Consider the following 24,547-nt stretch of genomic DNA (forward strand, 5'->3'; position numbering starts at 1 on the left):
ATTACCTGTTCTGTTCATTCTCTCCGGGCACGTGGCATTGGCCACTGTTGAAAGACAGGATACTGGCCTAGATGGAACTTTGGTCTGACCCAGTATGACTTTCAAAGGGTTCAGACAGTTGTCAAGGAAAGCATAATTTGGTAAAAATGGGATAACATAACTTGGCTAGCAGAATCTGTTTTAATGGTAGTAATGATGGAGATGGAAAGAAACCAGCCTGACTCTCAGAGCCCAGGGCTGGCAGGTAGGAAACACACATGAGCAAATTTGATGCAGACTCGGTGAGACAATGTACGCACACGATCACACGATCCCATTTTACAGAGCTACTGTTCTGAATAGAACTACGCCTTAAAATGTTGTTGGATTGCAGTGATGTCAGCTGCCCTGGGGAAAGCCTGTGCTGGTGTTCTCATGAGCAGTGCTCTCTAGCACTCTGTATTGCATGGGTGTGATGCACTTATGATTATTTTTATGGTTCCGCTGCTTTCTTGTTTACCACTAATTTTCACACTGGCCAAATGGTGTGCAGCTCCATGTGACACTGAGAAAACTATTTAATGAGATACCTTGCATAATTATAAAACATCCATATGCATCAGTTTTAGGCTGTGGTCACCACACTCTTTCCCAAGTAGTGTCTGTGGGTGGTGAGGAGAGGGAAGGACATAGATCTGCATAAAACTTGTCAGGTGTGGATATGGTATCTGGTGGTGGGAGCAGACCGTGTTTGAGGGCTGCTAATGCTCATGCTTTTGGGGCAATAATATTAAAGGCAGAACTGTGAGTAACTCCTACAGCTAACGTTGCCTAACACTTTCTGTTGCAATACTGACTTCATTTCCTTATAACTTTGCCAAATCTTAATAGTTCTGGATGAAATTTTCCATGCCTGGCCTCTGATTTTTCAAAGTGTCAACAAAAACAAGGCTAACATACATTGTTTTGCCTCTAGCAATGTATTTGCATAACTCACTCGAAAGGTCTAGAGCCTTCATGCTTTACAGTAGGGATGGAAAATTGGGTGGGTGGGCAGGGGGGAGGGGTGTATCCAGGCCTTAAGCGATGCCTTTTGCTGTTTAAAAAATCACCCATATCTGGCAAAGTTGTAAGTCTCTAAAAACTGCCATTCCCACATGTTCAAAAGAGGTTAGGGACTGTCAGCAAAAGTCTCAAAAGACTCTTTCTCCACTGAGTGTGCTCCATCCGGCAGTTTCAGGGACTGAAGAGGCGTTTTCCTGAAATTGCTCTTCCTGGCTGCATGTGGCTGCTGTGGCACCAAACACCGGAACTAAGAGCAGGAAAGCATACTTTTGTATGCTCCCAAAGCCCCTACCCTGGACATCAAGACAGTGTGGAAGAGAAGGACAAAGCAGACTGACTTAACTGTAGATATGGTGAGGGAGAAGAGTAGGCTACAGGGTGCAATCTGTGCAGGACAGGTGGGAGGAGACAGTAGAAGAGGGGGCAGTTGGGAGGAAAAAGAGCAGAGAGCAGGGAAAGAAAGTGGCCGGATGTGCTAGTGGACAGGGCAGAAGGCACACTAATGGAAGCAGGTGTGGAAAGGGGTAAACTGTTTCATGCTCTCTTACTCCTCCCACAACCCCATCCCACCCCCTTTAGAGTGACCACCTTTGCTGCATGGGAATAAAGGAAAATCACGCACAAAAAAGGGACAATGCTTTATTTTAAGATACCCTTTAGGGAAACACCATTTCCCTGAGTATATCATGTATTTTTCCTCTAAAATGTATACTTTTACTGCCCTCAACTACACAATAAGATTATCATGATCTTCAATTTAACATTAAAAATTATCAAAGGGTGTGCCTTAAAATAAGTGACAGGAGGTCACCCTAGCCCTCAGCATTCAAAAAACCAAAACCCAACAAAAAGCCTCGCAGACTGCTACTTTCTCATTGATTACAGTGGTAGAAGGGACTTTTGTGATCATAGAGTCTGACCTCCTGTATAGCACAGGGCATAGGACTTCCCCATAAATCCTAGAGCATATCTTTCAGAAAAAAAAATCCAGTCTTGATTTAAATATGTTCATTGATGAAGAATTCACCATAACCTCTGATAAATTGTTTCAATGGTTAATTAACTTCACTGACAAAACGTACACCTTAATTCCAATCTGAATTTGTCTAGTTTCAGCTCTCAGACATTGGATTGTGTTATACCTTTCTCTGCTAGATTGAAGAGCCAGTTATTAAATATTTGTTCCCCAGGAAGGTACTCTATAGACTGTAATAAATCACCCCTTAACCTTCTCTTTGTAAGATAAATAGATAAACTCAAAGAGCTTAATCAATATAAATTATGTTTTCTAATCCTTGAATCATTCTTGTGTCTGAACCCTCTTCAGTTTATATTCTTCTTGAATTGTGGGCACCAGGCCTGGACATTGTATTCCAGCGGCAGTTTCATCAATGCCGAATACCAAGGTAATATAACCTCTCTATAGCTATTCGAGAGTCCCCTGCTTATGTATCCCAGGATTTCATTAGCTCTTTTGCCACAGCATCACATTGGGAACTCATGTTCAGTTGATTATCCACCATAACGCCCAATTTTTTTTCAGGTTTCAGAGTAACAGCCGTGTTAGTCTGTATTCGCAAAAAGAAAAGGAGTACTTGTGGCACCTTAGAGACTAACCAATTTATTTGAGCATGAGCTTTCGTGAGCTACATCCGATGAAGTGAGCTGTAGCTCACGAAAGCTCATGCTCAAATGAATTTTTTTTCAGAGTCACTGCTTCCCAAGCTAGAGTCCCCCATCCTGTAATTATGACCTATATCCTTTGTTCCTAGATGTATACATTTAGACGTAGCCATATTAAAACTCACATGGTTTGCTTGCACCCAGTTAGCTAAGTGATCCATATAACTCTGTATCAGTGACCTGTCCTCTTAATTACTTACCTCTTCCACCAACTCTTGTGTCACATGAAAACTTGATCAGTGATTTTATCTTTTCCTTTGGGTCATTGATAAATGTTAAATAGCATAGGCCAAGAACTGATCCCTGTGGGTCCCTACTGGGGAAACACACACTTGATGACAATTCCCCATTAGCAATTTTACTTTGAGACCTATCAATTAGCCAGCTTTTAATCCATTTACTGCGTGCCGATTTCATTATATATTCTAGTTTTCGTAATAAAAATGTTGTGCTGTACCAAGTCATAAATGACAGGAAGATATTGATACCTTTAATTCTTTATTAATGAAGTCCCATATCAGCTGCTCAAACATCTTGCCCAGGATCAATTGTCAGAATGACAGGCCTATAACTACCTGTCTCATCCCATTTACCCTTTTTAAAAAAATTGATACAATATTAACTTTCTTCCAGTCTTCTGGAACTTCCCAATGCTACAAGTCTTATTTAATATCAACATTAAAAGACCAGTGGTCGCCTCATCCAGATCCTTTAAAACTCTTAGATGAAAATTATCTGGATCTGCTAAATTAAAAAAGCTTTAGTAGCTTCTGATAAACATCCTCCAGAGACACTAGTGCAATGAAAAAGAGTTATCCTCACCATATGATGAGACAGTATCATCTGTTTTTTCTGCATATACAAAAAATAAATACTTATTGAATACTTCTGTCTTTACTGCATTATCATTGACAATTCTACTATTTCTGTCTAGTGATGGATGGATATCATTGTCAGGATTATTTTTGTTGCTAATATATTTTTTTTTTAAATCCTTGTCTTTAATTCTGTTGGCCTGCCTCTGGTTCCCATTGGCTTCTATAGTCTTCCCTGTCATTCCTAGGTCCCACAAACCTATGTTTTGCCTGGTGACAGGCATAGGCTCCTGCCTTCCCCCCGCTCTCTCACCACTGCTCCAATGCACATGTAGAGTAGAATAAATTACCGTCACTCACTAGTGAAAAATGTCACATGAAAAATATCACATAAAGCTACACAACATTTGACAGTTATGCTCCGGCTACAGGGCACAGTTCTAATCCCAGCTTTTCTACTGACTGGTATAATAATTCTGTGCACATCACAGTCCTTATTAAGCACCCTTCCCTAAGGGGCAAGCAAGCTGCATTTTCTCCCACATTTTCAAATGGTCTAATAGGTCACACAAGGTCATTCTTCCCAGAGATGGAAATAGAGCCCATGTTTCTCTTGGGGCAAACCTAAGTTTCATCTGCTCAGACATTCAGAATAAATATGCCAAATCTATGTGACTGACTGTACCATCTGTGACCACAAGACCACATTCCTCTCCAGATCCTTCAATAGAACCCAGGGTTCCTTAGTCCCAGCTTTCCTTTGCCACTGAAAAAGTGGGTGACTCATCCTCCTTCACTGCTGGTGCCCATAGGGGCTAAAAGCCTGCTACTGCTGTCAGTTACCCTATTAGCTCAAGTGGTAGTGGTCAGTCTTATGGATCTAAAAGTTTCTACCCTGCTTATAATCAATGGTGCTGTCACTGTGGTTATACATGACTGAATTCCTTCTCTTTCCGTTTTTTTTTTAATGCAGGAAATGAACATAGCTAGCTATATGTTGAAAGCTTAAGCACTCAAAAGTTAGGAAACACTAGAATTAAGATTGCTCATGCAACCTTATTTTTGCCACTTTGTGTGCTAAGCTTATGCTACAGTATTTAATTAACATGATCACATACTAGATTTTTCCATAGGAGATCCCTGCCTCATTCAATGCACTGATAAGACAAAGCTCATTGAATGGGTCAATATTCTAAAGGTATTTATCTTCCAGGTTAGCCTTTAATAGACTAAATTAAAGAGCGCTGTTTTTTAGTTCTTAAGAGTCAGTCTTTTCCCAAGCTTTGTATACTCACTGTTTACTCCATGATCTCTGATGCTAATAATATTTGGAAAAAGAAAAGGAGTACTTGTGGCACCTTAGAGACTAACACATTTATTTGAGCATAAGCTTTCGTGAGCTGAAGCTTATGCTCAAATAATTTTTTTAGTCTCTAAGGTGTCACAAGTACTCCTTTTCATTTTGCGAATACAGACTAACATGGCTGCTACTCTGAAACCTAATAATATTGGGGTTTTTAATATAGCATTTTTCTCCTTTCTCAGGTGTATTTTATTGTATTCAATTAATCCTCTGTCAGTTGTACACTGCAGCAGATAATTAGATTAATCTTTATGGGACGGCGGGGAATGGAAGTAAAGGATTTTTGGAAGGGGTGAAAAAGCGTAGCGGATGGTTTTTTGTTTGAGGGAGCAATACAGATTGGTTTAGGGGAGGGGAAGGGCAGTATTTTTTCCATAGAATGTTATATGCATCACTGACTAAGGGAAATCTTTTTTGCAGAAATCATTTGTTAACATTTTGCTAGCACATCACTCTCTTCATATGAGTCCTCCTTCACCTCTGCCCCTCTCACAGCTCCATGTAGCATCCAGGCATCTACCTCAGCCACAGCAGGCAAGGTAGAAGTATGGAGGTGGAGGGAGATAGAGAAATAGAGAGAGGGAGCAAAAATTGTAAGGTAAACAGAGTACAAGAAAGGGAAGGGGAAAACTTTACTTACCCATTCTCAGAGGTCTCCATCCTCCACTGGTGGTTAGTCAATATCTGACTTTTATAAATGCCATTACATAACCAGGTATTTTGGGCCAGGTTAGCATTCAGAAAACTTGTAAAATTTGAATTCAGTGCAGTATACTGTAGTTTGCACTTGTTTAAAAACAAGCAGTCTTCTTCTTTAGTATGCAATAAGAAGCTGTTTCCAGAAACCCACACTTCGTATTGTACATAAGATCAGAATTTAAAATTAGGAAACATATGCAACATTCTCTGTGGTTATGCATATGCTTACACATGCCTGGTGTCAGCGGAGCACACTAAGTTTTACACAGGTTAGCTTCATAAATAATGCACCAGTTCAGACAGCCTGTTCAGATTCCAATTCACACCTATCTGATACCATTGTCAGTACACAAATATATCAAAATAAATCAATCAGTATCAGTATCTATGACAGTGAAAACAACCATATATTTTATCTTAATTGATCTGAATTCTCCGTGCTATACGATCCTACTTTCATTTTCTGCTCTCAAACCTCACAAGGTAAACAATGTAATATCTATTATAATGTAACATTGCTTCTAGCTAGATCATCTGTGGCAATGTAACTTTGGATTTCTGAATCAAAAAGCATGTCTCTCTTGAATGGGAGCTAAAAAGAAAGGCCTAACAGGTTGGAAGCAGTATGCAAGGCATAAACTTGTATATTTGGAATAGCCGCTAGAAGGGTACAAATTCCCTAACTCCATGGGTTACATGATTATTCCAAAGTTTTACTTTGTAATCTTCTATAAAGTACTAAGATCACACAGGTAAAAATCACACTATTTTTTTAGTCCTTATTACAATATCACAGAATCATAAAATCATAGAAGATTAGGATTGGAAGAGACTCGGAAGGTCATCTAGTCTGACCCTCTGCTCAAAGAAGGACCAACCTGAACTAAATCATCCCAGCCAGGGATTTGTCAAGGCTTTGCCTTAAAAACCTCTAAGGATGGAGATTCCACCACCTCCCTAGGTAACCCATTCCAGTGCTTCATCACCCTCCTCTTAAAATAGTGTTTCCTAATATCCAACCTAGCCCTTCCCCACTGCAGCTTGAGACCATTGCTCCTTGTTTTGTCATCTGCCACCACTCAGAACATCCTGGCTCCATCCTCTTTGGAACCCCCCTTCAGGGGGGTTGAAGGCTACTATCAAATCCCCCCTCACTCTTCTCTTCTGCAGAATAAAGAAGCCCAGTTCCCTCAGCCTCTCCTCGTAAATCATGTGCCCCAGGCCCCTTGTCATTTTTGTTGCTCTCCATTGGACTCTCCAATTTGTCCAAATCCTTTCTGTAGTGGGGGGTCCAAAACTGGACGCAAAACTCCAGGTGTGGTCTCACCAGTGCCAAGTAGAGGGGAACAATTACTTTCCTCCATCTGCTGGCAATGCTCCTACTAATACAGCCCAATATACCGTTAGCCTTCTTGGAAACAAGGGCACACTGCTGACTCATATCCAGCTTCTCATCCACTGTAATACCCAGGTGCTTTTTTGCAGAGCTGCTGCTTAGCCAGTCAGTCCCCAGACTGTAGTGGTGCACGGGATTCTTCTGTCCTAAGTGCAGGACTCTGCACTTGTCCTTCTTGAACCTCATCAGATTTCTTTTGGCCCAACACTCCAATTTATCTTGGTCACTCTGGACCTTATCCCTACCCTCCAGCGTATCTACCTCTCCGCCCATTTTAGTGTCACCTGTGAACTTCCTGAGGATGCAATTAATCCCATCATCCAGATCATTAATAAAGATGTTGAACAAAACCTGGCCCCAGGACTGACCCCTGGGGTACTCTGCTTGATACCGGCTGCCAACTAGACATTGAACTGTTGATCACTACCCATTGAGCATGACAATCTAGCAGCTTTCTATCCACCTTATAGTCCATTCATCCAATCCAATTTTTTTTTAATTTGCTGGCAAGAATACTGTGGGACATTGTATCAAAACCTGTGCTAAAGTCCAGATATATCATGCCCACTGCTTTCCTTATAACCACAGAGCCAATTATCTCAGCATGGAAGGCAATCAGGTTGGTCAGGCATGACTTGCCCTTGGAGAATTCATGTTGACTGTTTCTGATCAGCTTCCTCTCCTCCAAGTGCTTCAAAATGGATTCCTTGAGGACCTGCTCAATGATTTCTCCCGGGACTGAGGTGAGGCTGACTGGTCTGTAGTTCCCCGGGTTCTCCTTCTTAACTTTTTAAAAGATGAGCAACATATATGACTTACGAGGAGAGGCTGAGGGAACTGGGCTTGTTTATTCTGCAGAAGAGAAGAGTGAGGGGGGATTTGATAGTAGCCTTCAACCCCCCTGAAGGGGGGTTCCAAAGAGGGTGGAGCTAGGCTGTTCTGAGTGGTGGCAGATGACAGAACAAGGAGCAACGGTCTCAAGCTGCCTTCGGGGAGGTCTAGGTTGGATATTAGGAAACATTATTTTACTAGGAGGGTGGTGAAGCACTGGAATGGGTCACCTAGGGTGGTGATGGAATCCTTATCCTGAGAGGTTTTTAAGGCAAAGCCTTGACAAATCCCTGCCTGGGATGATTTAGTTGGGGTTGGTCCTGCTTTGAGCAGGGGGTTGCACTAGATGACCTCCTGAGGTCTCTGCCAACCCTAATATTCTATGATTCTATGATATAATTATTACATTTTCTCAGATGGGTCACACAATTTGTAGAAAGAATATAAATTTTCTATTAAACTCTATAGGGTTTTTTTGTTGTTGTTCTGGAAGGGTTGTGAGACTAGGCCTCAGCTGAGGAGGATGTCAATTTATGATACATCTCTGTCACCACATTGGCAGCAAATTGATGCGGAACTGTTCTGGGCAGTACATTATTTTATTAAATTGGAATGCTTCCATTAAATCCTGGTAACCAGCACATCCCACTATTAAGACCTATATTCCCTCTTCACCAGTGGTTCTCAAAGCCAGTCCGCCATTTGTTCAGGGAAAGCCCCTGATGTGCCGGACCAGTTTGTTTACCTGCTGCATTCTCAGGTTCGGCCGATCACGGCTCCCACTGGCTGTGGTTCACCTCTCCAGGCCAATGGGGGCTGCGGGAAGTGGCATGGTCAAGGGACGTGCTGGCCGCCCTTTCCGCAGCCCCCATTGGCCTGAAGCAATGAACCACAGCCAGTGGGAGCTGCGATCAGCTGAATCTGTGGACACGGCAGGTAAACAAACCAGTCCAGCATGCCAGGGGCTTTCCCTGAACAAGCAGCAGACCGGCTTTGGGAACCACTGCTCTACACAGATAACACCTCTTGCATTTGGGGTGGCCTCTCTCAACACAAGAACAAGAACCTGCCCTTTCATGAAAAAGGAAATCCTGGAAGCTCTAAGATATACCCAAGCCACCACTCTTGCCTGTGGTCCTTGGTCTTCATGACTAGTGAAAGAAAGCTGAAATCGCTTAGGAATTCTACTAACAGAAATAATTAGAACTCATCAAATTTTGACAATCTTTTCATTAAAAAATTCATTTAATCAAAACCAAAATATTTTGCTGGAATGTACTTGAGCCCCGGGGAGAGATAAATACTCCTAGAGTAGCCAATAACTGGATTAATAGGTCACTCACTGGGTATGCGGGAAACCCACATTTAAGTCCATGCCCTGAATTAGTCAGAGCAGAGATTTGAACCTGTTTCTCCAACATACCCAGTGAGTGGCCTAACCACTGAGCTGTTAGGTATCCTAGGGTGGCCCTTTCTTTAATTTTTTCATGTAAAAATTCAAAAATATAGCTTTCAATCCAATATGGAACAAAAATAAATTCAAAATTTCATTTTTGGCAAAACGGAATGCTTGTTTTCTGGCTAGCCCCAGAAATCATCACCTATTTCTTTGAAGCAGAATCTACCACCGCCTTTCACAGAGTAATCCAAACAATGATAAAGAAAAGGTCACTCAGCACTGTCAATTTCATATGCTGCCACTCTGACCAACCTTCCATTTCTGAAGCTCATGAAGAACTATCTCAATTTCTGCCACTACTTATTTCCAACATCTTTCCCAATCACTGTTAAGACCAGGACATAGAATAGAGACTGCATTAGAGATTACAATTTGAGCCCATATTTATTTTAAACCTGTTTTATTTCCATGTATTTACCTCCATTAAGCAATATTGTCCTTTTCTCCTGCTCGTCTTTCTTTCTTTCTTTCTTTCTTTCTTTCTTTCTTTCTTTCTTTCTTTCTTTCTTTCTTTCTTTCTTTCTTTCTTTCTTTCTTTCTTTCTTTCTTATGCACCTAAAAAAATGCTCTGTCCTTATGGGGTCAGGACTACGTTAAACTTCTGGTGGAGTTCTGCTGCTTCTCTTCCACATTAAAATTGAAATAATAGCAAAATTTCTTTCTTTCTACAGATCTGTAATCAGTTTGCCCAGGGAAAGAAAGTCAAGGTTGGATTTCCTAATCCAAAAATCAAGAAATGGTGGCCTACAAGTTTATATTTACTCAAATTCATAATCTGGTTCTGGATGCAGGCTTCAGATTTCTGGTGGAAGGGAGGGAAGTGTAGCAAATCAGGGTGTTGTCTTTGGGGCTTATCTCTATACCTAAACAGAATCTGTACAAAAGGTTCTGGAACTGTCAGCCATATCTTACGGTAAGAGTGTTGCTTTCATTCAATCCTGTTAGCAGAACAAATGTTTCCCTCCATGCTCTAATGCCCATGCACAAAGCTCACTGTAAGTCATCACTAAAATAATTATTCCAGTTCTCCAGGTTTTTTATTCTTCCCATTGTCTGACATGAGATTTATGTCACATAGTCTTGTGATATATGCATTAAAATCTATGTGTGACTCTTTACAAATTTACATTTTGGAAATGTAAAATCTGTGAGACGAGGGAAAACAAGATCACATTCCTAAAGTACAAATAATATCCCTTCAATAAAAAGGCTCTCTTTGGAATAGCATTTTTAATTTCTTCAGTGGAAACACCTCATAAACTATCCTCAAGTGCTCTTGGCACATTTTTTCTCTCACTTTTAAATCATAGGTCTAGAGAGCATTTCAGTCCTGTTTCTTTATTGACCGTGTACAGATTCTGTCAGTAAACTGCTGCAGAGAGAATTATTGAACGACAAGCTTTAATGAGAAGTTCCAAGTTGTTTTAATGAATTTTGTTCTTTGCTTTGTTTTACTGTTTTTTCTGAGCACTAGTATGAAAATAAATGGGAGAACACAATCAGCACCATTTTGCCTCTACTCCTTCATTTATCTTAACCCTTTACTTTGCTCATAGAATTGTTTTGAGCAAATTTTAAGTATGTTTAAAAGAAAAATGGTATTCATAATCTCACTTGAATGCCCCAAGAAAGAAAATTCAGAGATAGAATGGTGTATCTTAATATCACAACGCCTCACTAGTTTTTCTTTTATTCCATCTCTGACTCACTGTATGATGTAAACAGAGAATAAGGGTCCATTCTGCACTTCTTTCTAAATCAGTGCTCCCACTGAAGCCAATGGGAGATTTGAAAAATGAAAAACTCCAATGTTAGAAATCAGCGGTGACTTGCTTGAAGACATTAGATTTGCAAAGGTGTAAAACTGAGAGATTATAGGTTTCAGAGTAGCAGCCGTGTTAGTCTGTATTCACAAAAAGAAAATGATACTAGTGGCAACTTAGAGACTAACAAATTTATTTGAGCATAAGCTTTCGTGAGCTACAGGCCACTTCATTGGGTGCATTCAGTGGGATACTGTTCCTGACGGCTTGTAGTCCATCTTTGTGTGAAATGTTGGTGCAGAGGGCTTCTACATCCATAGTGGCCAGGATGGTGTTTTCAGGAAGATCACCAATGGATTGTAGTTTCCTCAGGAAGTCAGTGATGTCTCAAAGATAGCTGGGAGTGCTGGTAGCGTAGGGCCTGAGGAGGGAGTCTACATAGCCAGACAATCCTGCTGTCAGGGTGCCAATGCCTGAGATGATGGGGTGTCCAGGATTTCCAGGTTTCTGGATCTTGGATAGCAAATAGAATATCCCAGGTCAGGGTTCCAGGGGTGTGTCTGTACGGATTTGTTCTTGTGCTTTTTCAGGGAGTTTCTTGAGCAAATGCTGTAGTTTCTTTTGGTAACCCTCAGTGGGATCGGAGGGTAATGGCCACTGAATGCATCCGATGAAGTGAGCTGTAGCTCACAAAAGTTTATGCTCAAATAAATTTGTTAGTCTCTAAGGTGCCACAAGTACTCCTTTTCTTTTTGAGAGATTATAAAGTCCCAAATCACTAACAAGTCAGTCCCCTCCCTTCATCATAATAACTCTTACCATCTAATACAAACAGACATTCTTCTCTTTTGTTACTCTTTAAAAATAGTCTCCTTCCTACCCTTATATACATCATGACCAAAAAAGTAGAAAACTCTCAGACTTCTTCTGTGTTAATGAGCACTGGCCTGTCAAGGGAGCCTGGGATCTGCCTTGTTATTTTTCACTGTTAGTTGGTGATTGACAGTGGGAACACAGTGAGCTACAGGGGGGAAAACAACAACTCTTGTGTATAAGATAGATGTAGGTATATAAATAAAAAAGAAAGAGGTTTATTTTTATAGATATGATTAAACTTGAAGTATTTAAACCATGATTTGAGGATTTCAATAGCTCAGACATAGGTGAGAGGTTTATCGCAGGAGTGGGTGGGTGAGATTCTGTGGCCTGCATTGTGCAGGAGGTCAGACTAGATGATCAGAATGGTCACTTCTGACCTTAATATCTATGAATCTATGAAACTTTTAAAACATCTTCCAATTTTGCAACCATAAATTTGGGTCCATAATTTGCAAAAGTATTTTACTGAACTGTGGTCCATGTATGTCAATCAATTGAAGATCTAATTGCTATCAGTTTTCTACATAATTATACCTACAATTGAAGGGGAAGCAAAATTGCAGTCAAACATTTGGACTGGGATGGGCAGCTATCAAGGGGTGATAGGATAGCTTAAGTTAAGGATGAGAATGTTGTTGTTTTTCTACCAATCCCCTCTTTCCATTCTATATAACTTTGGCAGTAGAGGTAGATTGTTGTATTATAACTGGATTATTAATTCTAGAAAAATATTGCACTTCTATCCTGCTATAAAAACTTATTTTTGATCTGGAGTTACATAGGTAAGTGTCCAAAATGTTTATATTTGAAAAGAAAACATAAATGTCTTTGAGATTAATTCTTTCAATGATTAGTCTTAATCTAAGAACAAGATGATCTCCCAAGAGCCACCAGATAGTTGAAAGCCTGAAATGTTGGGTTTTAGCTTTGACTGCATCATTCTGAGGACTTGATAGTCTGATATCCAGTTCATTTAATTTCAGTGCTAAGTGAAAGGGAAAAATAGATTGATTTTGAATAAAAGATACTGGGAGATCAATTGCAAATGTTCCAGGTAGAAAGTTACCCATGCCACAGGTTGTTGTAAAATCCAGGCTTAAGCCACTTGCTTGGATGAACTGAAGCCGTATAATATCTTCACTGGGAGGAAGGAAGGAGGAAGAATGAAACATTTTGTTGGCCACACCGCTAACAGTTCCCTGGTGTAAAATAGTTGAGGAAAGAACTCAAGAAAAGTCTGAATTAGTATAAAAAGCAGTGTGTGGCAACCAATCAAAACCAAAGCCTTTGTGTTTTGACCTGGAAAAACACTAATCTCAAAGCTAAAGCTTCTAATTCAAACCTCCTTGCAAGGGGAAGCAAAAAAAAAAATAGCTACAGTATAGCTGGCAACTTTATAAATTATGCCAGTCTTTGTCTTTAAATAGGATGATGTCTAAAATTTTAAAGAAAAAAGTCAATCCTTCAAAAAAGGACACTGAATTTAGACAAGACTCAAGCAAGTGCAACAAACTGTGGCAATATGTAAAATAGTAGAGATAGGAAAGGCTTACAAAATTATAATTGTGTAATTATACATGATGGACTTGTCTTTATGGCTCAAGAGGGTGTGCACATACATTGTTTTAAAATGTATACAGGTTGCTTAAAAAACAAAGGTCTTTTTTGGTAAATCTTGGCGTGGGGTCCAAGTATTTGGGACTGAGGAAGATGGGACGGTATGTGAGAATAGGAGGAGAGGACTTTTGGGGTGGCAAAGGGTGGGAGAGGGGAAGATACTGCAATAAGGATCAGATATGTGAGAGAAGATCTAGTTTTTCAAATGTATTCTCAATTTACTGAGTGGTTTCGCTTGTCAGTTGAAGAGTATATACAACATAACAACTAATTCAAACACTGTGGAAGGAATTCTCTAGATGAATCCCCTCATTGAGTTTTCCTTTCCCCAGTGCTGTTGTGATCTGAAACAAGTCCCCCCCCCCCACACACACACTCCTTACACAGAAGGCCACAGCATCCAAACTTGAATCTGGTAGATCATGGGGGATCCACAGGACCATTCACACCAAAATCCTCTAACCAAACTGTGACAGGTTCCCTGTAGGGTGCCACCTGGAACTGGGATACAACTGGGCCTCCTAACCCACCAGCGTGGGGTTCCTTTTACACTGCACTGCTGTGACAAGCTGCAAATACCTCTCTAGCCTGCACTTACATCAGCATATATACAGGTAGGGACACAGCCAGCTGCAGTTACATGCAGGCTCTCTGACCAGCTCCTGCATGGGAAGGCTACAGCTAGAGCAAATACTAACTCCTTAGTCATGCACCCCCTCTGGAGTATAACCCCAAACTATACTATAGAATCTTAGAAAATCAGGGTTGGAAGGGACATCAGGAGGTCATCTAGTCCAACCCCCTGCTCAAAGAAGGACCAATCCCCAACTAAATCATCCCAGACAGGACTTTGTCAAGCCTGACCTTAAAATCCTCTAAGGAAGGAGATTCCACCACTTCCCTAGGTAACCCATTCCAGTGTTTCACCACCCTCCGAGTGAAAATTTTTTTCCTAATATCCAACCGAAACCTCCCTCATTGTAACTTGAGACCATTACTCTTTGTTCTGTCATCTGCTACCACTGAGAACAGTCTAGATCCATCCTCTTTGGAACCCCCTTTCAGGTAGTTGAAAGCAGTTATCAAATCCCCCCTCATTCTTCTCTTCTGTAGGCTAAATAATCCCAGTTCCCTCAGGCTCTCCTCATAAATCATGTACTCCCCTCCTCTGGACTCTTTCCAATTTTTCCACATCCTTCTTGTAGTGTGAGGCCCAAAACTGGACACACTACTACAGATGAGGCCTCACCAATGCCGAATAGAAGGGAATGGTCACATCCTTTGATCTGCTGGCAATCTACTTATACAGCCCAATATGCTGTTAGTCTTCTTGGCAACAAGGGCACACTGTTGATTCATATCCAGCTTCTCATCCACTGTAACCCCAGGTCCTTTTCTGCAGAAGTGCTGCCTAGCCACTTGGTCTCTAGTCTGTAGCAGTGCATGGGATTCTTCCATCCTAAGTGCAGGACTCTGCACTTATCCTTGTTGAACCTCATCAGATTTCTTTTGGCCCAATTCTCTAATTTGTCTAGATCCCTCTGTATCCTATCCCTATCCAGCATATCTACCTCTCCTCCCAGTTTAGTGTCATCTGCAAACTTGCTGAGGGTGCAATTCATGCCATCCTCCAGATCATTAGTGAAGCTATTGAACAAAACTGGCCGCAGGACCGACCCTTGGGACACTCTGCTTGATACCGGCTGCCAACTAGACATGGAGCCATTGATCACTACCTGCTGAGCCTGATGATCTAGCCAGCTTTCTAGCCACCTTATAGTCCATTCATCCATCCCATACTTCTTTAAGTTGCTGGCAAGAATACTGTGGGAGACCATATTAAAAGCTTTGCTAACGTCAAGGAATAACACATCCATTGCTTTCCCTTCATCCACAGAGCCAGTTATCTCATCATAGAAAGCAATTAGGTTAGTCAGGCATGCTTAGTGAATCCATGCTGACTGTTCCTGATCACTTTCCTCTCCTCAAAGTGCTTCAAAATTGATTACTTGAGGACCTATTCCATGATTTTTCCAGGGACTGAGGTGAGGCTGATTGGCCTGTATTCCTCGGATCCTCCTTGTTCCCTTTTTTAAAGATGGGCACTACATTCGCCTTTTTCCAGTCATCCAGGACCTCTCCCGATCACCATGGGTTTTTAAAGATAATGGCCAATGGCTCTGCAATCACATCTGCCAACTCCTTTAGCACCCTCAGATCCAGCGCATCTGGCCCCATGGACTTGTGCTCGTCCAGCTTTTCTAAATAGTCCTGAACCACTTCTTTCTCCACAGAGGGCTGGTCACCTCCACCTTCTTGCAAAGTTCTGTGTTCCCTTTTCTGGGTTGCCTGAAAACATTTGTGTGTGTAACATTGTTAACATAATGCAGCTATCAATATCTTTAATGTTTATGTGTCTTGGCATTTAGCCACTAATGCCATGAGGTGGTGTGCCCCAGTTTCCCTTTCCAAACAGCAGACTAGGTTTGTTATGCTTACCCTGCTATGCCAAGCTCTAAGCTAGGTATTAGCTGACAAGCAGTATCATTATAGGACTTCCTGGATACCACTCCTAGCATATTTAAAAGCTTTTTACAAGTATTATGCATGTTACACCTTTGCAAAGGATTTACCATCAGTACCAAATTCTTTGTTACAAAGTTTACCATTAACAACAAACTTTGCATCAGAATCAAGAGTACTGGCAAATCTTTTATTACAAGTAGCCGTTTCCAAGTATTTTCATCATACCACACCTTTGGTTTGGACCAGGAGTTCTCAAACTGGGGGTCGGGACCCCTCCAGGGGGTTGTGAGGTTATTACATGGGGGGTCACGAGCTGTCAGCCTCCACTCTAAACCCCACTTTGCCTCCAGCATTTATAATGGTGTTAAATATATAAAAAAGTGTTTTTAATTTATCAGGCTGGGGGGTCGCACTCAGAGACTTGCTAGGTGAAAGGGATCACCAATACAAAAGTTTGAGAACTGCTGGTTTAGACCAGGGATCCCCAACGTGGTACCCGCAGGTGCCATGGTGCCTGCCGGGGCATTTTTGTGCGCCTGCAGGACACCCTGCTGCCGAAATGCCGCCAAGAAGCGTTACCATTCCTTGGCAACATTTCGGCAGCACCACCTCTTCCCGCGGCCACTTCTCTGCGGTGGCATTTCAGTGGCGGGGCGTTCGTCACCTACCACAGTCTTCTGGGAATAGCAATATGCTATTCCCATAAGAACGGTTGGGGACCACTGGTTTAGACAATCTGGTTTCTCTAATACTCATTGTGTTTTTCATCTCCTCCCTGAACCACAGCATGTGTTCATATACTGGTCTTTTTTCCCCTTCAGTGTTTTGTCCAAGTAGAGGTTTTGTCTTCAGTAGAGGTTTTCAGTTTATGTAGGTCTTAGGTGTTTTGGAGAGGTAAGGATGTGAGGGGATCTTGCATGGTGGCCAGCCCTCTGTGGGGCTGGGTTACAAACCCAGGCCTACAAACCCTCTCCCATTATCCACAGAAGTAAGTTCTGAAATATTCTGTTACCACAGTCCAGGCTAAACAATACATGGTTTATTTATTTATTTTATTAACTGTGGCTAAGCAATCTTGCTATGTACTGCATTTATATTAAACCACTCTCATTTAATAAGTTATTCTTCAAATATATTTTGATAATGACTTATTCTCATTACATCATTTTGCATTATTTCTGAAGATAAGAACGCATTTATAAATAGAGCAGGAAAAAATGTACTCAGTGAAAAGTGACAATCATTCTTTAAGCCCAATTTTGCCATTGATAGACATGACACCTGACCTGTGGTCTGAGTAACCATAAACATTTACCATTCACAAAAGACAGTTAATATGACAGTTTCAGCACAGCTTGCTACACCTGAAATTACAATCCAACCATGGCTACCATCCAATCAACTCTCTGAAGAGCAATTAGAAAATGTTCCCCAAGGCTTTTCCTACTCATATTACAGTCTTTGAGAGGCAGATAAACTTAAAAGCCAAAAGTTGACAAGTATTTTGAATTACCAGTGGAATTGTTAAAGGAGAGATTAAAGTTATTTAGTATATTATGAATTTCTATACTTACAATAGTAGTAGTATTTTTAAATTTAATCTTAAATTAGAATGTACTGGCTTTATAGATCTTGGTTAATTTTTTAAACTAGATTCTTCTTATGGTATTTGCTTTCTGATTAATGGTACCTTCTCAGTCTAAACTTCAATTTAAGAAAAAATTGTTTTATAGGATCTTCTAAAAGTTGTCAAATAAAATTATTGGGATCCTTTCCATACGGAACAAAGTAATAAATTACATTGTATCTAAGATTACAAATGAGGATTAGCATAATTGAGCTTCATCTTGGTACAGCTGCACCACAATTTTCTTCAAACCTGCATATACAGTCTTCTTTCAACCCTGTTAGTAAGATGTGGACTTGAGAAGTCTGTGTGCTTCAGAATGTCTGTGAATCAGGTGATCTCTTATAAGGACTGTATTTAATCCTTGTGAAAATTAGAAGTTCCTAACGAGAGAGTACACTGTTTTTATTTTGAGTGTTGTGGTGCAGGGGAAAAGAGAAGGACAAATTTAGGGGGAGATAAGAAAGAGCTAGGACTTTAATATTATGAAGTTTTAAAACCTTTTGAAAAGTAACTAGAGAAAAATTCTAGAATAGCCAGTCCTTTCAAAGCTAGTCCTATGGAGTATAGGCTCTCAAGAATTCTTGAATAAAATGTATTTGAAGTTGATAAACCAAATTATTTTTGAGATATGACATGGCAAGAAACTATTTGAATTTTCAAAAAATAAAAAATAAAGAACAATATTGTCCCCTAAGTGTAATCTCTAATAAAAGTCTAAATATCTCCAAATGTCTCTCGATATGTTTCTCTAGACAAAGAATATATATGCAAAATGTGCAAATACAGAGGACTTTTTGTGGGGGAGGGATCTAGAAATGTTGGTAACAAAATAGTCCTACAGTGTAAATGTGGTTGCATATTTAACTGAAGCAATGGTTTTGTAAAATGTAGAAAATCATAACTCAGTTACAGTATTTTAGATATAGAAATGGAGTTTATAAAGAAGGCAAATAAAAAAAGCAAAATTTTAATTTCAGATGTCTGCACATGAACAAGGAGAAATGTTAAACACTTCATTTCTGATGGGAAAATTACTGGTAGTTTTCATCACAAGTAAACCCCGTAGGTGCCCTTTAACATCCCTTGATCCCTGCAAAAGCCAAGTATTCTGTTGGGAAAAAACTATGATGTTTCTGTGACGGGTTGGATCACAGAAACCCCCTTGGGGCTGCCAACTGATGTGCCAAGACTATTTCTGCCCCTGCTTTCCTGCCCTGGCAGCTTGGGACTTCAGTTCCCTGCCTGGTTTGAGCCAGACCCGCTAGCCTTCTGCAAACCCAGACCCTGGTCTGAACCACATCCCCTAACAGCTGTAGGCTTAATTGAAAGCAGCTTAGGAAGTGTTCCCATCTTTAGCACTCAGATGCTCAACTCCCAATGGGGTCCAAACCCCAAATAAATACATTTTACCCTGTATAAAGCTTATGCAGGGTAAACTCATAAATTGTTCACCCTCATAACACTGATAGAGAGCTATGCACAGCTGCCCCCCCCCAGGTATTAATACATACTCTGGGTTAATTAATAAGTAAAAATTGATTTTATTAAATACAGAAAGTAGGATTTAAGTGGTTCCAAGTAGTAGCAGACAGAACAAAGTGAATTACCAAGCAAAATAAAATAGAACACGCAACTCTATGTCTAATACAGTAAGAAAACTGAATGCAGATAAAAACCTCACCCTCAGAGGAATTCCAGTAAGCTTCCTTTCACAGACTAGTCTCCTTCTAGTCTGGGTCCAGCAATCACTAACACCCCCTGTAGTTACTGTCCTTTGTTCCAGTTTATTTCAGGTATCCTTCGGGGTGTAGAGGCTCTCTCTTTAGCTAGCTAAAGACAAAATGGAGGGGTCTCCCAGGGGTTTAAATAGACTTTCTCTTGTGGGTGGATACCCCTCCCTCCCCCGTGTAGAATTCCAGCTACAAGATGGAGTTCTGGAGTCACATGGGCAAGTCACACGTTCATGCAAGACTCAGAACTTACAGGTAGGAGCTATGGTTCACATGCTAGCTTGAATGTCCTCATGTCGACTTCTTATTTGGATTGGAGACCTCCAAGATCCATTGTCTGTTAATTGCTTCTTGACTGGGCACTTAACTTGCACATTCCTTTCTCAAGAAGCTGACCAAATGCCTTACTAAGGCTATTTAAAATCAAACAAGTATACGGACAATATTCATAACTTTGAATACAACAATGACACATGCATACAAATAGGATGAATATATTCAGTAGTTCATAACCTTTACATAGATTTGTTACATGGCATATGTAGCATAAACATATTCCAGTTATGTCATATATATACATTCATAAGCATATTATTGGGTGCACTGTCACAGTTTCCTTCTCAATATCTAAATATGGTGTTAGTTAATTCTACTGTTTTTTGTTAAAAGGGGAATGCTCTTTCCATTAACAAGAAATCGCTTGTGTGAGTCAACAAATATGTATCTATCAAGACTTCCAGTAAAGCATTTATGCCTTTGGAGGCTCTCATAATGATCATATATTTTTTAAAAAAATAGCTTGTTTTCAAATGTAATGCAAATTTTCACTAATAACATATGTGTATGTTTTGATTAGCATCATTTATGAGCACTGTACACATGCTTTCAAATTTGATATATAAATGGCTATTTCACAGGCAGAAAGTAGGAGTTGTTAGTTCCATAATTACTAGTGTTTGCTAGAAATCTTCCATTTTCAACATTTATTAATTCCTGTGCCATATCACTTTATCTTAAAAGTAAGACAGATGCAAAATAATGTCTTATTTTATGTGCTTCAATCCTCCTATTGTCATTGCTCAATTAAATCAGCATGGATTGAGTGTATAGAGGAGTATATCTGGAATTCTCCATTTATTTTTTTTATAGCAGGTAACTTTGTGGCACTCAAATGCAAGTAATAAGTCTCTGAGGTGTTGAAAACACATTCTGTTGTTACTGAATGAAAACCTGAAAAATATCTTTAAGGGATCATTGTATTACTCTAAAGTCATAATTGAAAAAATAAATATAAAACAGAAACTTAAAAAAAATCCATGTATCACTGAATAAGGATGAATGGGGGAAAAAAGGAAAACACAGGACACAATGGGATGTGAAAAAAATGTTTGCATGAAATAATTGATCTAGATAAAAAATCTAAAAATTCTGAAAAAAAAAGAACAGGATGTGGTGGCAGGAGAAAGAAAAAGAACAAGGAAATAGAAGGGAAACAGATAAAATGCAACAGTGGGAATGAAACAAGGGGACCATTAAAGTCAGTGGAACATCAGATCATAGATGAGACTATATCTTCAGGATTACTGAAAATTTAATTTACCATAATTATTTATATAAGATATTAGTGACCAGGATGTGCTATGTACTGTCTAGATATATAGGAAAATGGTCACTGCCCTGCAGAATTTACAAAGGTATGAGGAAAAGAGATACAACATACAGCCACAGGGGATAAGGTTATGAATGATTCACACATGTGGTTTGTTCTGTTTTCTGTTTCATTAATTTGTTCTTGAGAGTGATCACAAAATGCCTCTGTCTCAGCCATTGCAAGAAAATTAAAATACCAGAATGCATAAAGGAGAAGATATGTTGGAAATATTACCTACTATGAAATAAGAGGACTTTTACTGCTTTTTGGGAATCAGGCTATTTTGATTTGAGGAGATACATCCTGATGACTTAACAAAAGCAATTGTGAATAGAAATAATAAGCTGTAGCAAAATATGTCCTATTTCAGGACAAGTTTAACGCTGTTTCGAAAGACTTTATAGACAGGAACAGAGAAAATAATGGAAATTACATTTATTGTAAATAATAATAATAATTAATATAATAATTAGTAATAATAAAGAGTTGAAGGTTAGGCAGATTCTACTTATGCATCAGTGGGCCCAGTACACACATGCATGACTGTCTGCCAGAGCACCAGTAGAAGCACAGATGACAAGACTTGGTTTCTCTGAAACATTTTAATATACTCAAAAAGAAAAGGAGTACTTGTGGCACCTTAGAGACTAACCAATTTATTTGAGCATAAGCTTTCGTGAGCTACATCCGATTAAGTGAGCTGTAGCTCATGAAACCTTATGCTCAAATAAATTGGTTAGTCTCTAAGGTGCCACAAGTCCTTTCTTTTCGCAGATACAGACTAACACGGCTACTACTCTGAAACCTGTCATTATAATATACTGTTATAAATAAATTTCAGTTAATGGTTCAAAATCAGTCAAAGCAGAATCAACTCCACTGCAACCACCTTGCTATAGCTGTAGTTACTTACAGGCGTGTCAAGAAGGATGGGTTTTGCACACTGTTTTAAGACTTCCCCTTCTGTAGAAAATTGTCCAAAATTTTAGAGGAGATGGAATATTTTGATGGATGTTGCTTTTTAGAACTTCTCCCTATAGTCATGGGTTATGGATATGTAGAATAAGCAGCTAAGAAATCATAGGGTGACATTTTATTTAGGAATTACCTTGACTTCATTGTGACATTACCCAGGGTTCATCTGGACTGATAGCTGCTGTATATCCTCAATTCTCCAACCCAGGGTGCCTTTTACACTGCTTCACTGTGAGAGTAATCACTCCTGGTCTGTTTACACACAGTCTCCAACATATAAATTAATCCCAGTAGAGCGAGCCACTTTTGAATTATACTGCAGGGCAAAACCAGCAAACTCGCAGTCCCAGACTTCCTCCAGAAATGTACATTTTATAGGGCCCAGCTCTCTCCTTCTGGAAAATAGAAGTTCATAGAAAGTCCATCATTTATTAATAGAAAATAATATGCACAAACCCTATTATCTCAAATGAAGTTTCCCAAATACTACAATCCAAACACATGCATAAAATAATAAAACCAGTTTATTAATTATAGAAGAGAGATTTTAAGTGATTACAAATAATGAGGAATAAAATTCAGAATTTGTTATAAAGAAATAAAAAGTACAACACCTAGCAAAATGGTCTACACTGGGGGGGGGCATCAATCTAAGTTACACAACGTCAGCTACGTAAATAACGTAGCTGAAGTTAAATTACTTAGATCAACTTATCGTGGTGTCTTCACTGAGGTGAGTCAACTGCTGCCACTCCCCCGTCGACTCTGCCTGCGCCTCTCACAGTGGTGGAGTACAGGAGTCGATGGGAGAGCGCTCGGGGATTGACTTATCGTATCTAGACCAGACGCGATAAATCGACCCCAGCTGCATCGATTGCTGCCTGCCAATCCAATGGGTAGTGTAGACATACCCTTAAGAAAAAAAATATGTCAAGGGGTGACTTGAGGAATGTATAAGTTACCTACATGGAGAACAGATGTTTGATAGAAGCTTCTTCAGTCTGGCATAAAAAGAAATAACAAGATACAGTGGCTGAAAGATGATGCAACATAAATTCACACTAGAAATAAGACAAAACTTTTTAAGTGAGGGTAATTAACCATTGGAACAACTTAATTTTTTCATCTCTGAATTTTTTTAAGTCATGACTAGATGTTTTTCTAAAATATATTCTCTAGTTCAAACAAAAATTTAAAAAAAGGGAATTCCTTTGGCCTGTCCAACTAGATGATCACTATGGCCCCTTCTGCATTTATAATCTACATTGGTGAACTGAACATTTTTGGAGCCTGATTCACTTCAGTGGATCTCTGTAAGTTTCTGCCAATTGCAGGATCAGGGCTTAGACTACAAGGTCTTCTTGAGCAGGAACTGCCTCTTAGATATTTGACAGCTCCCATTGCAACATGGCACTGATCTTGCTTGGGGCCTCTGGTCAGAACTTCTATAATACAGATGCACAATAACAAGAATAAAAATAATTTTACTTTGAAATTTCAAGGAAATGCAAAACTTCTGGAGCATGAAATTGCTCAATACAAAAGGTGAGAACATGATAACGTTTCAAAGGTTGTGTCAGCGTTGCTAAAAAGAAGTTACAATTCTTTACCCTCTTGCATGAGGTTTCCTTTTGAAGGTCTTGAGCTGCTGGAGCTTAATGTTTGTTTCTGCTCTCCAGTTTCTGTAGTAGGAACACAGGGAAATCTGTCTGTCTTTCTCTTGCCTCTTTGTTAGGAAATAGAAAGAAATGATTTATTTAAATTAAATCCCTGCCCATGAGAGTCTCTTTCATGTTGCTCTTCCCTTGCCTCTCCCACCCCCATGTGAATTTTCTCAGGTATAAAATACCTTTGTTGCACTTGACTCACTGCTATTTAGTTTAAACCTTTGTCCCTTTTGTTCTCTGTTGGAGAGACATGATAAAAGAGGTATGAAATACAGTATTTCAAGTGTGTTTTAATCGCCTAGATTCTTTCAGTCTGCTATCTCTCTTCCTTCTCTCTCCTCCCCTGCTTTCCTCACCCAACTCTTTTGAACTTTTTTTTTTACTCAGAAGTCAGAAGGTGGGGGGGGGAGTAGAAGTGATTTTCAATCCCCAATACCATAGCAGCCTGATATTTCTAAATTGTGCCAAAAAAAATGTGATCATAGTCTCACCTACATCCCTCCAAATCCTATGAGCTTAAACCTGGTGTCTGAGCACTTTTGCTGGAAGCATAAGTACTGGGACTTTACCTGGTGCCTGCAGATGTGTGCAAATTGGCAAAAAGAATTCATAAAGCTTGTTTTACTTAGGACTGGTCTACACTATGGGGCGGCAGATCCATCTAAGTTACACAACTTCAGATACGTGAATAACGTAGCTGAAGTTGACATACTTAGATCTACTTTCCATGGTGTCTTCACTGCAGTGTGTCAATGGGAGAGCATCTTCCATTGATTCCTCTTGCGCTTCTCACTGAGCTGGAATACTGCAGTTGACACT

This window comes from Lepidochelys olivacea, assembly GCF_965140295.1.
Source record: "Lepidochelys olivacea isolate rLepOli2 genome assembly, chromosome: 1".
NCBI classification, from domain to species: domain Eukaryota; kingdom Metazoa; phylum Chordata; order Testudines; family Cheloniidae; genus Lepidochelys; species Lepidochelys olivacea.